Consider the following 12,002-nt stretch of genomic DNA (forward strand, 5'->3'; position numbering starts at 1 on the left):
ACTCATTCCTATTCATATGATTACCAAAGGAATGTGATGTATGTCATGATTAAATGGGCAGTACTTGAATGATTCGAGGATAAAATTATACACAATTACATAATAGGACACTGGTCGATATTAATTAATACTTTATGAAGCATTTAAACAATCACCTTCATTAAATGGAGGCCAAATGAAATACCTACGAATTGGGCATCACATAGCATAGAGATGCCATTTTTTTCTGCCAGGACTGGGATTTGAACTCATGGTCTAGGTAACCCTGCTGTTGCACTGTGTGGGAAGGGGAAGCTTGCCTCCTTGAATTCAAGAAATTCAAGTCTGTTTCTTAGGCCTGAAATCGATGCCCACCACTAGAAAACATACTATTTGTTTACATTTTAAATATAGGATTTATATTTTTAAACATATGTTGATTCCATATTGCATTCAGTGTAGTTATTTTATTTTTTGTTTTATTCATGTACTGACTATTTTATTAACTATTATGACACATAGAACAGTGATTACATTGATTACATAGGATATAGTTTTGCTTATGTATTGCACTTCCTTCCTGACACCCAGGACTTCCACAGAAAAGGAAAACATGTGTCACCATCAGCTTCTTACTACACGATTCATTTTTTTAGGAGTGCTGGCATCTGAACTCACAGCCATCAAGGCCCAATTCATGAATGGGTGAGTGTCAGCCTGCCATCCTGTGGCAAATTGAGCAGACAGGCAGTACTGAGTACCTGAGATCGAGCCCCAGAGGTTGACAAAATAAGAACAGATTGACATACAGATGGTAGTAAATGTATATCTTTATAGAGTTCCAGAGATGTCTATATATTATTCAGTTATATAGACTACATTCCTACCAATTCTTGGGTATTTATAATGCCTCCATGTAATTAATCTTATTGTTTTCATGGTTAACAAACTATTAAGTAAATCAATCAATATCCTGAAATTATTGCATTCTGTATGTAATGTTTCATAAATATTAAATAAAGTCAGTCTTCTGAAATGATGCTGTCTAATTTTATCGGAGCGTCATTCACCATCAACTCATTCAACTGTGACATTGATAATATTTCCTTGTTATTCCCATGGATGGGAACAAGTCTCTTAGTATCTCCTGCCATTGATTGGTGTCATGACTGGGATTCGAAATCAGGGCCTACATTGCAATGTGGACCTATGACTTCCTCAATAGTCTGACAACCTTCAGCAATGAAAGGTGAAGTACCCTTTGCAACAGTGTCATTCAGGCCCAGGAGGGTCACCGTGCAAAAGAAGAAAACATAAAAAGGCCATCTCGCTGCATTTTTTTCTGTACATTTTTGCCACACAAGGCCTGGGGGTCTAGGATCCCAGGGTCTACTGTGGGTCCAGTGGCTGCACCCCAGCAAATGGGGTCAAAGCTGAGGTAGACTTACCACAAGCCCCCTGCTGAGTTCAAGCCCCTTGCTGAGCAAAAAAATAATTAAAAGAGATTAGCTCCCTGGCTTGCAATTCACCCTGTTTATCCTGCCAGGCTTTGGATTTGAACTCAGAGTCTAGGTGAATCTACAGCACTGTGGAAGAAGCAGAAGCTCACCGTACTTGAAGATAAGAAAGTCAGGCCTGTAATCTAAGCCAAAATTCAAGCCCCTGCCTTGGAAAACATACTATTTATACACATTGTAAATACATGATTTGTACTTACCTATGAATGTTCAGTCCATACACATTTGGTGTGGGTGTTCCTTGTACTTTTGGTTTTATTCACTTATTTACCATTGATTTTTCTATGATGACACCCATTCCCTTTATTACATTGATGACATCCTATCACATGGAATATAAATTTGTAGACATGTTCTCCGTCATGCCAGACACACAGGACTCTCAATGAAAAGGAAAAAAGTTTCACACTTGGTTTCTTACTGCATGATCCAGTTGTTGGTAGTGCTGGGATCTGAACTCAGGGCTTAGCAGGACCAATTGTTGAATAGTTCAAGGTGACCAAACCAGCCTGTGAGCAACAAAGGGGTTAGGCTATTCCCAGCAACTGACATGGATCCCCAGGGTGGTCCATGATAGTCATAAATTAATAATTTAAACATAGGATCTATATTTACATATATGTGTGGACAGCATCTTGCCTTTGGAGTACTTTTCTCCTTATTTTCTGTCTTATGTAAGTATTGTGTATTTTACTGAATAAAGTAACAGATATAACAGAACTTACATGGAAGACAACCTATTGCCCTGGCTATAGGGTTTCCTATGCATTCTCCATCCAAGCTGAGACCCAGGACTTTCATAGGACAGGAAAACAGGTGAATCGATGGGCTTCTCACATCAGGATTCATCTTTTGGCAGTGTTGGGATTTGAACTCACACTCTATCAGGACCAATTGGGAAAATGGTCAAGGTGAGGACACCAGCCTGTGAGCAACGAAGGAGATAGGCCATTCTTAGGAACTGACATCGAGTTCCATGGAGGTCCAGATAGTCATAAATTCGTAATTCAAATATAGGATCTATATTTACATAGATGTGTGGACAGCATCTTGCATTCGGTGCACTTCTCCTTAATTTGTGTCTAATTCATGGAGTTATTGTGTATTTTACTGAGTATTGTGACAGGTATACTGTGCTGACATGGATGACAATCTGTTCCCATAGTTATATGGTTGCCTATGCATTCTACATCCTAGTGAATGCCCGGTTCTTTCACAGGAGAGGAAAACATGTTCAACGACTGGCATCTGACAACAGAATGAATCTTTTGTCAGTGCTGGGATTTGAACTGAGGTCTGGGTAGCTCTGTTGCACTTTGGGGCAAGGGAAATCTCACCATCCTTGAAGACTAGAATGTCAGGCCTCGTCAAGGGCCTGATTTGAAGCTCCAGTACTGGACAAAATAACAAGCCTGCCTTTTTTAAACATAGGATCTTTCTTTACCTACAAGTTTGTCATGCATCTTGCATTCAGTGTAGTTATTCTTTTTATTTTGTGTCTTATTCATGGATGTATTGTGTATTTTATTGAGTATGGTGATAGATATAACTATGCTGACATGGATAACAACCTTTTCGAATGGCTATAGAGTTGTCTATATAGAATTTCCATCCTCGCTGAGACCCAGGATTTTCACAGGACAGGAAAACAGGTGGATCGATTGGCTTCTCAAATCAAGGTGAATCTTTTGGCAGTGCTGGGATTTGAACTCAAGCCCTAGCAGGCCCAACTGGTGAATGGGTCATGGTGAACACAGCAGCCTGTGAGGCACTAAGGAAGTATGTCGTTCCCAGGAACTGAGATGAAGCCCTGGTTGGGGCCAATATGGTCATAAATTTATCATTTAAACAGAGGATCTATATTTCCATACATGGATGGGCAGCATCTTGCATTTGGTGTAGTCATTCTCTTTATTTTGTGCCTTATTCATTGATGTATTGTGTATTTTCTTGAGTATAGGATGACAGATATAACTGCGGTGACCTGGATGACAACCTATTCCCATGAGTATAGAGTTGCCTGTGCATTCTCCATCCTAGCTGAGACGCCGGACTTGCACAGCACAGGAAAACTGGTGCAGTGACTGGCTTCTCACAACAGGTAAATTTTGGCAGTGCTGGTATTTGAACTTTGGGCCTAAGAGGCCCAACTGAACAATGGGTCCACATGATCACACCAGACTGTGAGCCACTAAGGAGCTGGTAGGGTCCCAGGAACAGAGATCGAGCAACAGGGAGGCCACAATTGTCCTGAATGCATCATTTAAACATGGGATGTATATTCAAATCCGTGTGTGGACTGCATTGTGCATTTAGTGTAGTTATTCTATTTTGTATGCTATTCATGGATGTATTGTGTATTTTCTTCAGTATATGATGACAGGTATAACTTGCCTCACAAGATAACAACCTATTCCCATGGCCACAGGGTGGCCCATGTATTCTTCATCCTAGCTGAGACCCAGGACTTGCAAGGAAAGGAACACAGGTGAAACAATTGGCTTCTGACATCAGGAGGAATCTTTTGGCACTACTGGGATCTGGACTTGGGGACCAGCAGACCCAGTTGACGAATGGGTCCATGTGAGCACACCAGCCTGTGAGCTATTAAGGAGTAAGGCCGTTCCCCGGACCTGAGATGGACCCCTAGGTGGGGGGGGGGAGTAGGGTACACAGTAGTCATCCATTCATAAGTTGAAGGTAGTATGCAAATGAGTACACATTTGTATGGAGTAGGAGAGATGATAACCTGTGATGGAATCCAATCTACCATGTGTCTACTGATTCTTGGATCTTTCCAGATGTCTTCATTTCATGACTGTGATGATAATTGTCACACTTAATCAACACTGCTTTACAAATAAGTGATACCCCATGAGTCTTGCCTATCATTTCCTAGACACATCATGCATGAACTACTCATTTGATGAGATCGTTCATATTCCATGACTTTTCCTGGTCCAGAAACCAGTTTCTCAGGATTTCCTGCCATTGTTTTCTCATGGGGGTGGGCTGAATTCAAGCCTCAGGCATGGAAAACATACTCCTTATATACATTTTAAAGATAGGATTTATAGTTCCATACAGATGTTCAGTAGATACTGTGTTTGGTGTGGCAGGATTTATACATCCATACATTTTATTCATTTTTTTCTTTTTTTGTTATTCATTTTATTTCTTTTTTATCCATTTATTTACAATTTATTTTATTGTCTTTGATGACACCTATACCATTTATCCATTTATTACGATTTTTACATCATATCACATACCATCTACATTTGTAGATGTGTTCTCTATCATGCCTGACATCCTGTACTCTCCCAGAAAAGGAAAACATGTGTCACACTCGGCTTCTTACTCAAAGATTAAATTTTTGACATTGCTGGGATCTGAACTCAGGGACTAGCAGGCCCAATTCATGATTGGGTGAGTGTGAGCACAGAAGCCTGTAGCCAATGAAGCTGTCAGGTGGTTCCCAGGCACTGAGATCAAGCCCCAAGTTTAGCCAAAACAGCAATACATGGCTAGGCAGAGGTGGTATACAAATAAATATATATAGTGAAAGAGTTCCAGAGCTGTCTATCTATGACTGAATGACATCTACTACATTCCTACCAACTCTTAGGTATTTATTATATCTCCATTGAAACAATATTATTCTTTTCATGTTTAATAAACTATTAATTAAGGTCAATCAGCATCCTAGGATTATTGCATCCAATCTTAGACTAGACAAATGCATGAACTACTCTTTCAATCTGTATTCTTATGCATAGGAACGAGTCTCTTGTGATCTCCTGCCATTGGTAAATGTAAGGATTAGGATTTGAACCGAGGGCCTATGTTGACATGTTGGCTTTTGGCTTCCCTGATAGCCTGCCAGCCATCAGCAACGGCAGGCCAGGTACACTTTGAAACCATGTCATTCAGACCCAGGATGGTCACCATGTAAAGAAAAAAATTGTAAAACCCTGAGCCCTCTACAGGTCCCCACTTTTTGTGCTGTTCTGCTTTTTTTCCTTCCTGCAAGCCCTCTGGCCCTAGGGTCCCAGGATCAGCTTTGGGTCTCGAGGCTGCACCCCAGCCTAGGGAGAGTGAAGCTGAGTCAGAGTTACCATGACCTGAGTTCCAGCCCCATGGTTGGCAAAATTAATTAACTAATTAATTAACTAACTAACTAACTAACTAACTAAATTGAAATAATAAAGCTCCTTGGTTTGGATTTTCTGCCAGTTTTCTTTAATAGACTGGGATTTGAACTCAGAGTCTTGATGAATCCGTAGCAATGTGACAGAAGGCACAGAGTTGCCAATATTTGAGTTCAAACCCCATGCCAAGACAAAAATAAATAAGTCACTGACCTCAGAAGGGAAGTTAGTTGTGAAGATGGGACGGAAGGGATGGTAGGAGAAAAACAAATGAGGAGGCAACAATGCTCAATAGGAAATGTACTCATTACTTTGCTCATGTAACTGTGACCCATCTGTACAACATTTTTAAAATAAAAAACATACAAAAAATTATGTAGTGCTCAAGAAGCACTTTGGGGTTAAGGGATGGATATCTGAATAGCTGTACAAAATTCTACACTGATTTTTTTTCAGTGTTCAGTATGGAACTGAAAAACATAACTGTTTTTCTTACAAATATTAAGTCACTGTCTTGGAACTGGGGCCAGTATTTCTGCCATTGCTGGGATTTGAGCTCACTGTCCATGTAACTCTTTTGCACCTTGGGTGAAGGCTAAGATCCCTGTCCTTGAGGAAAAGATTTTCAAGCTAGAGTTCCCAAGGCCTGAATTAAGACCCTGCAATAGAAAAAATTTTTGTGTACATGTGTAATATAAGATATATAGTTAAATATGTATGTTTATTTCACAGTATGATTATTATTATTAATTTTGTATTTAATTTTTATTTTACTCATTTTATTGTTTATTGTATTTAGTATTATTATACACATAATATTTATTATGTTGTGTATATATATTATAAAAAATACACAATAATTCAGTACATTGACTAATTTTCATTAATACTTTATTAAGTTTTGAATAATAATACTTAATTAAATGGAGGCATTTGTCAAGTCATCACATGGTTAGAGTCTGTCCCCAGTATGAGTTTTGTCTTATTTATGTTTGGACAACTTCCTATACGGATTTGTTTAGATGATATATACTCAGAAGCCTTTTCTTGTGGATAGGCAATTTGAGGGATAAAATCGTAAGGTTGGGTCTGGAAATGTGGCTTAGTGGTAGAGAGCTTGCTCAGCATGCATGAATGCCAGGGTTTGAATCCTCAGTGCTACATACTCAGAAAAAGCCAGAAGCTGTGGTGGGGCTCAAGTGATAAAGTGCTAGCCTTGAGAAAACGAAGCTCAAAGACAGTATCCAGGCCCTAATTTCAAGCTCCAGGTATGGCAAAAACAATAGTCCAGATTTCAGTGGCTCTGGAAACCTACTTTCTCAGGAGGCTGAGATCTGAGGATCACAGTTTGAAGACAGCCTAGGGAAGGAAAGCCTGTTAGACTCTTACCTCCAATGAAAAATCAAAAAACCCCATGTGGCACTGTGGGTCAAGTGGTAGAGTGTTTGCCTTGAGCTGAAGTGCTCAGAGACAGCGCCCAGGCTTCAGTTTGAGACACACAACTGGAAAGAGATTGAGGGATAATCAAAATAATTTTCCTATTTGCTACTTATGAAAATATTTTTAGGAAAATGAATGCTGATGTACACCAGAATTGGAGTCAGACCTCAAGGTTAAAGTGAAGCACATCCATAACCCCAGCCTCTCAGACTCTAGCATTATAAACTTGTGTCCTACAGGGTTCTGAAAGGCACATTGTTGAAAGGCTTAATTTGCTCCCCAAGCACTTTGTGATAAGCAGTTGACTTGTATTGTCAATGTCATTACAGTTCTGACCCTAGCAGAGAACCAATACCTCATGCCCATCACCCTAGCTCAGGAGGCTGAGGTCTCTCATAGGGTGAAACCAGCCAAGGCAAGGAAGTCTAGGACATTCTGACTTTCTGTTCTGAAAGTTCAGATGCTTAAGAAATTCCTGTTTCACTTGGTGATGAGAAGTTACTTGCACTCTAAATGTTCTTGGAGTTCTTGAGTACAGAAGAAGGAAAGAAATATTATTGACCCAATCAGGGTTCAAATGAAGTTCTCAGGATCTAAGCCCTAACTCTGTTAGCAGGAAGAACTCCAGTGTAACACTGTATTTGAAGGACACAAAACAGTTTCAAAAACCAGGCTAGGTGCAGAGAACTAGGCCTGCAGGATTAGGAGGCAGAATATACACATTCATCACAGAAGTGAGCTGCAAAACCACTTCATTCATTCCAGGCACAGCCAGCAATGGGGCAACCTGAAACATTTGTTAGAGTTACAGCAGGATCAGGCTTTTCTCAGTCTCTTCAAACAATGACTAATTAACCTTCCTTCCTCACGTGAAGGGAGCCTCAGGCTATCTTTATATTACCAATAGAGAGCAAGTTTAGTGCTGGAGAGGGGAGGAACAGAGTAGAAAAACCCTGCTCTCTCGTCTTAGGGAGTGGGTTTTTGACTCTCAATTTGTCAAGTTTGAAGGCCCTTCTATCTCTGCCAGTCCATTCTCTTTACTTCATTCTCTACATCATTAATGCAAATCCCCAGTCCAAGGAGGGGCAGGGCCATTTCTCTTCTGTCTCCAAGCACCTGAGTTAGAAACTGGCTCTGCCCTCTTGACTCTGGGGCTCTTGGATGCCTGAGAAGTGGGACAGAGACAGTCATCCTGCTCTGCATTTGTGTGAAGGTGATGCTGGTGTCCTGGCACACTGCAGAAAGCCTCATGACTGGTAAATTACCCTTCTTTCCTACTGACGTCAAAAACAGATTCATCTATCAACTTTCTTTCTTTCTTTCCTTCCTTCCTTCCTTCCTTCCTTCCTTCCTTCCTTTCTTTCTTCCTTCCTTCCTTCCTTCCTTCCTTCCTTCCTTCCTTCCTTCCTTCCTTCCTTCCTTCCTTCCTTTCTTTCTTTCTTTCTTTCTTTCTTTCTTTCTTTCTTTCTTCCTCTCTCTCTCTCTCTCTCTCTCTCTTTCTCTTTATTTTTTCTATCTATTTACCTACCATCTTACCTAGGTAGCTATCTCTTTGCCAGTTGTTGGGTTGAATTCAAGGCCTGGGAATTGTCTCTAGCACTCTGCTACTTGAGCCACAGCACATATTCTAACTTTGTCTGTGTACAGGTGCCTGAGGAATCGAACCCAGGGCTTCTTGCATGCTAGGCCAGCACTCTCTCATTAATCCATATTCCCAGCTCCTTCATTTTTTTCTTAATGGTAGTTTTTACATAAGTATGCTACCATTTTATGTTCTCAAGTTTAATTTTCTGAATACCGGTTACTTCTAAGAAACCTGATATCTTCCCCTGTCAGATTTGTGATTGTTCCTGGATTGCCCTCATAATAAAATGTAAATAAAGGCTGCTGAGAGCTTCAGTGTGCATCATATAAAGACACAGGCCTAGAACCCTGGAAGAGAAAAGCAATGGGCCTGAAATGAAGAGAATGATGCAGTATGCACAACTAGCATATCTGAAAAATAAACCAGTAAATAAAAGCAGAGTTTGCACTATGGGAGGTAATATATATACACACATAAGTAGGTAGGGCACTGATACATAAACTTGGCCTTCTCTTTTTGAATTTTTTTGTGGCCATCCCAGGACTTAAACTCAGGGCCCGATGTGTTCCTGAGCTGTTTTCCTCAAGGCTGAGTCTCTACCACCACCACAGCTCCACTTCCCGCCAGCTGGTAGTTAATTGGACCTAAGCAATTCCCAGGCTTTCCTGCCTGGTCTGGATTGTATCTCCTACTCAATTTTCTCTCTCAAAGCTGGAGCTCTACCCTCTGGGCCATTGCTTCACTTCTGGTTCTCTGGTGGTTTATTGGAGAAAATAGTCTCACTCTCCTGCTCTGCTGGCTTGAATGGCGTTCTCCTGAGAAGGCTTCAAATGGTTTCCTCAGGAATTCACTGAGGAGCCACTCCACACAAACCCTTAGTCTAAGTCTCGATGAGTACGAGAGAAAAATGGAAACATTGTTATACCCCAGTCGCAGGACCCCCACCAAAAAGACCACCGAGTGTCAGACTTTACAGCTGTTTTAAGGTTTTATTTAAACGGGCTGCAGCTCGGGTCTCATCCTACACTCCAACACAGCAGCACCTAGGAGAAGAGCCCCAAGGTAAAGATTTGCAGCGTTTATAAAGGCACTCAACCAACCAGGTGTTTGGATTACCACCACGTGTTGCTCTGCTAGAAACAAGCAACAAGTGGTCACTGCCTCAAAACTTTAACCCTTCATTCCCCCCCTTGACTTATGGTCTTGTGGCTCCAGCCTCAAACTAAACTCCAATAGCTCTTGATCTTTAACGGGTATGGTCCCTAACTGACCTTAGCCATACTATTAAACAACAATACTAATAATAATCAGCTCATTTTTCTTTTCTTGAGTTGTATGCAGAGTGGTTGGGTAGGATGCTTGGAGACTTCCCATGTTTTCCCACAGTTGTCCAGGGCAAAGGGGTCAGCTGGTCTGGGTGGGAGCAGTGGATCCAAGCAGCAATGCCATCCACCTTAAGGGCAGTAGGTGTAGTCAGTAGCACCATGTAAGGTCCCTTCCACCGTGGTTCCAGAAATATCAGGTTGTGTCTTCCAACAAACACCCAGTCCCCTGGTTTAAACAAATTGGGGGGGGGTAGGAATAGAAGCAGAATCTTATAATGCTCTAAGCTGGGTCCACATCCTCTTTTGCACCATCTGTATATAGTCAAGCTTACACAGAAATTCAATATCATCCAAATCAGCAAGCAATTCAGTCTGAAGGGTAGGGATAATGGTTGGAGGGTGTCCATACATTATTTCAAAAGGAGTAAAGCCAAGCTGATAGGGTGAATTTCTTATTCTAAACAGGGCAAATGAAACAGCGATGCCCAGTCTGGGCCAGTCTCCAAGGCCAATTTAGTTAAGGTCTCTTTTAGAGTCCAATTCATTCTTTCTACCTGCCCTGAACTCTGTGGTCTATAAGCACAGTGCAATTTCCAATCCATCTCCAGTGCCGCGGCTATTCCCTGACTTACTTTTGAGTCAAAGGCTGGTCCATTGTCCTACCCAGTGGTGGATGGGAAGCCATCCCTGGGTAGGATTTCTTCCAGGATCTTCTTAGATATGACGTTCACAGTCTCATGCTTTGTTGGGTAGGCTTTAACCCATCCTGAAAAGGTATCTACAAAAACTAGCAAATATTTATATCCAAATTTTACAGTTTTAATTTCTGTGAAGTCTACTTCCCAATACATACCTGGCCTATCTCCATGGAGATGTGCTCCTTTTGTAACCAGTTGATTAGGGGCATTGGTGAGCTGACAGGCTTTAAAATTTTTTAACAATGTCCTCAATGAGTTGATTTCCTTGCCTGATTTTTACTTCTGAGAGTAGGAGCAAGTTCTCCATTCTTTGGGTTCCCATGTGAGAGACCCGATGGATTCTCATAAGAAACCTCTTGCCCAATCTTTGTGGCAAGATAAGTTTCCCCTCACCAGTTTTCCACCAGTCTTTATCTCTTTCTCTGTTTGGGGGTTTATAGGCCATGGAAATTTTCTTTATCCACTTCAGGTCTTCTTGGGAGTACTGAGGCTCAGGAGGCAAACCTTGTGGCCCTGGGCTGGACGTCCACCTCCTTAGCTGCCTGATCGGCCATGTTATTTCCTTTGGTTATTGAATCATTACATTTTGATGGCCAGGAAAATGCATAATGGCAATATTTTCTGGTTCCCATAAGGCCCGGATGAGGCTTAAAATTTCTTTTTCGTTTATAATAACCTTTGCCTCAGCTGTCAACAGCCCCCTCTCTTGGTAAATGGCTCCATGGACATGTACAGTGGCAAAAGCATACCGACTGTCCGTGTAAATGTTTAGTCTCTTCCCTTTTCCCATCTGTAGGGCTTTTGTTAATGTCACTAGTTCTTCTCTTTGTGCAGACCTTTCCTGGGAGCGTGCTTCTACCCACACTATATCAGTGTCCGTGGTGATTGCTGCACCAGCGTACCTTTTTCCCTCTCAAATGAAACGGCTGCCATCTGTGAACCAGGTATGCTCAGCATGCGATAGTGGCAAGTCCAACCAGTCTAGCCTCGTTTCTTCAGCCTGGTCGCTCTTTTCACACTCAATTTCATGTTCTTTGTCCTTCCATTCCTGTCTTTGCTACTGTCTCTCTCTCATTGTAAACCCTTTCCACTGCAGCTACTAGATCCCTTATAGACTTTTCACTAAGTCTGTCTAGAGCCTGCAACTTTTGCTTTATGTCTGGTGCAGCTTGATTTATATAGGCAAACATAATCATCTGAGCCGACTCCTGTGTCTCAAGATCATATCGGTATATTGACTAAAAGCTTCCATGAGCCACTCAAGATATGCTGCCAGACTTTCACTTCCTCCCTGTCTAACATTATAA

This window comes from Dipodomys merriami, unplaced genomic scaffold, assembly GCF_024711535.1.
Source record: "Dipodomys merriami isolate MVZ:Mamm:240054 unplaced genomic scaffold, mDipMer1.0.p SCAF_217, whole genome shotgun sequence".
Taxonomy (NCBI): Eukaryota; Metazoa; Chordata; class Mammalia; order Rodentia; family Heteromyidae; genus Dipodomys; species Dipodomys merriami.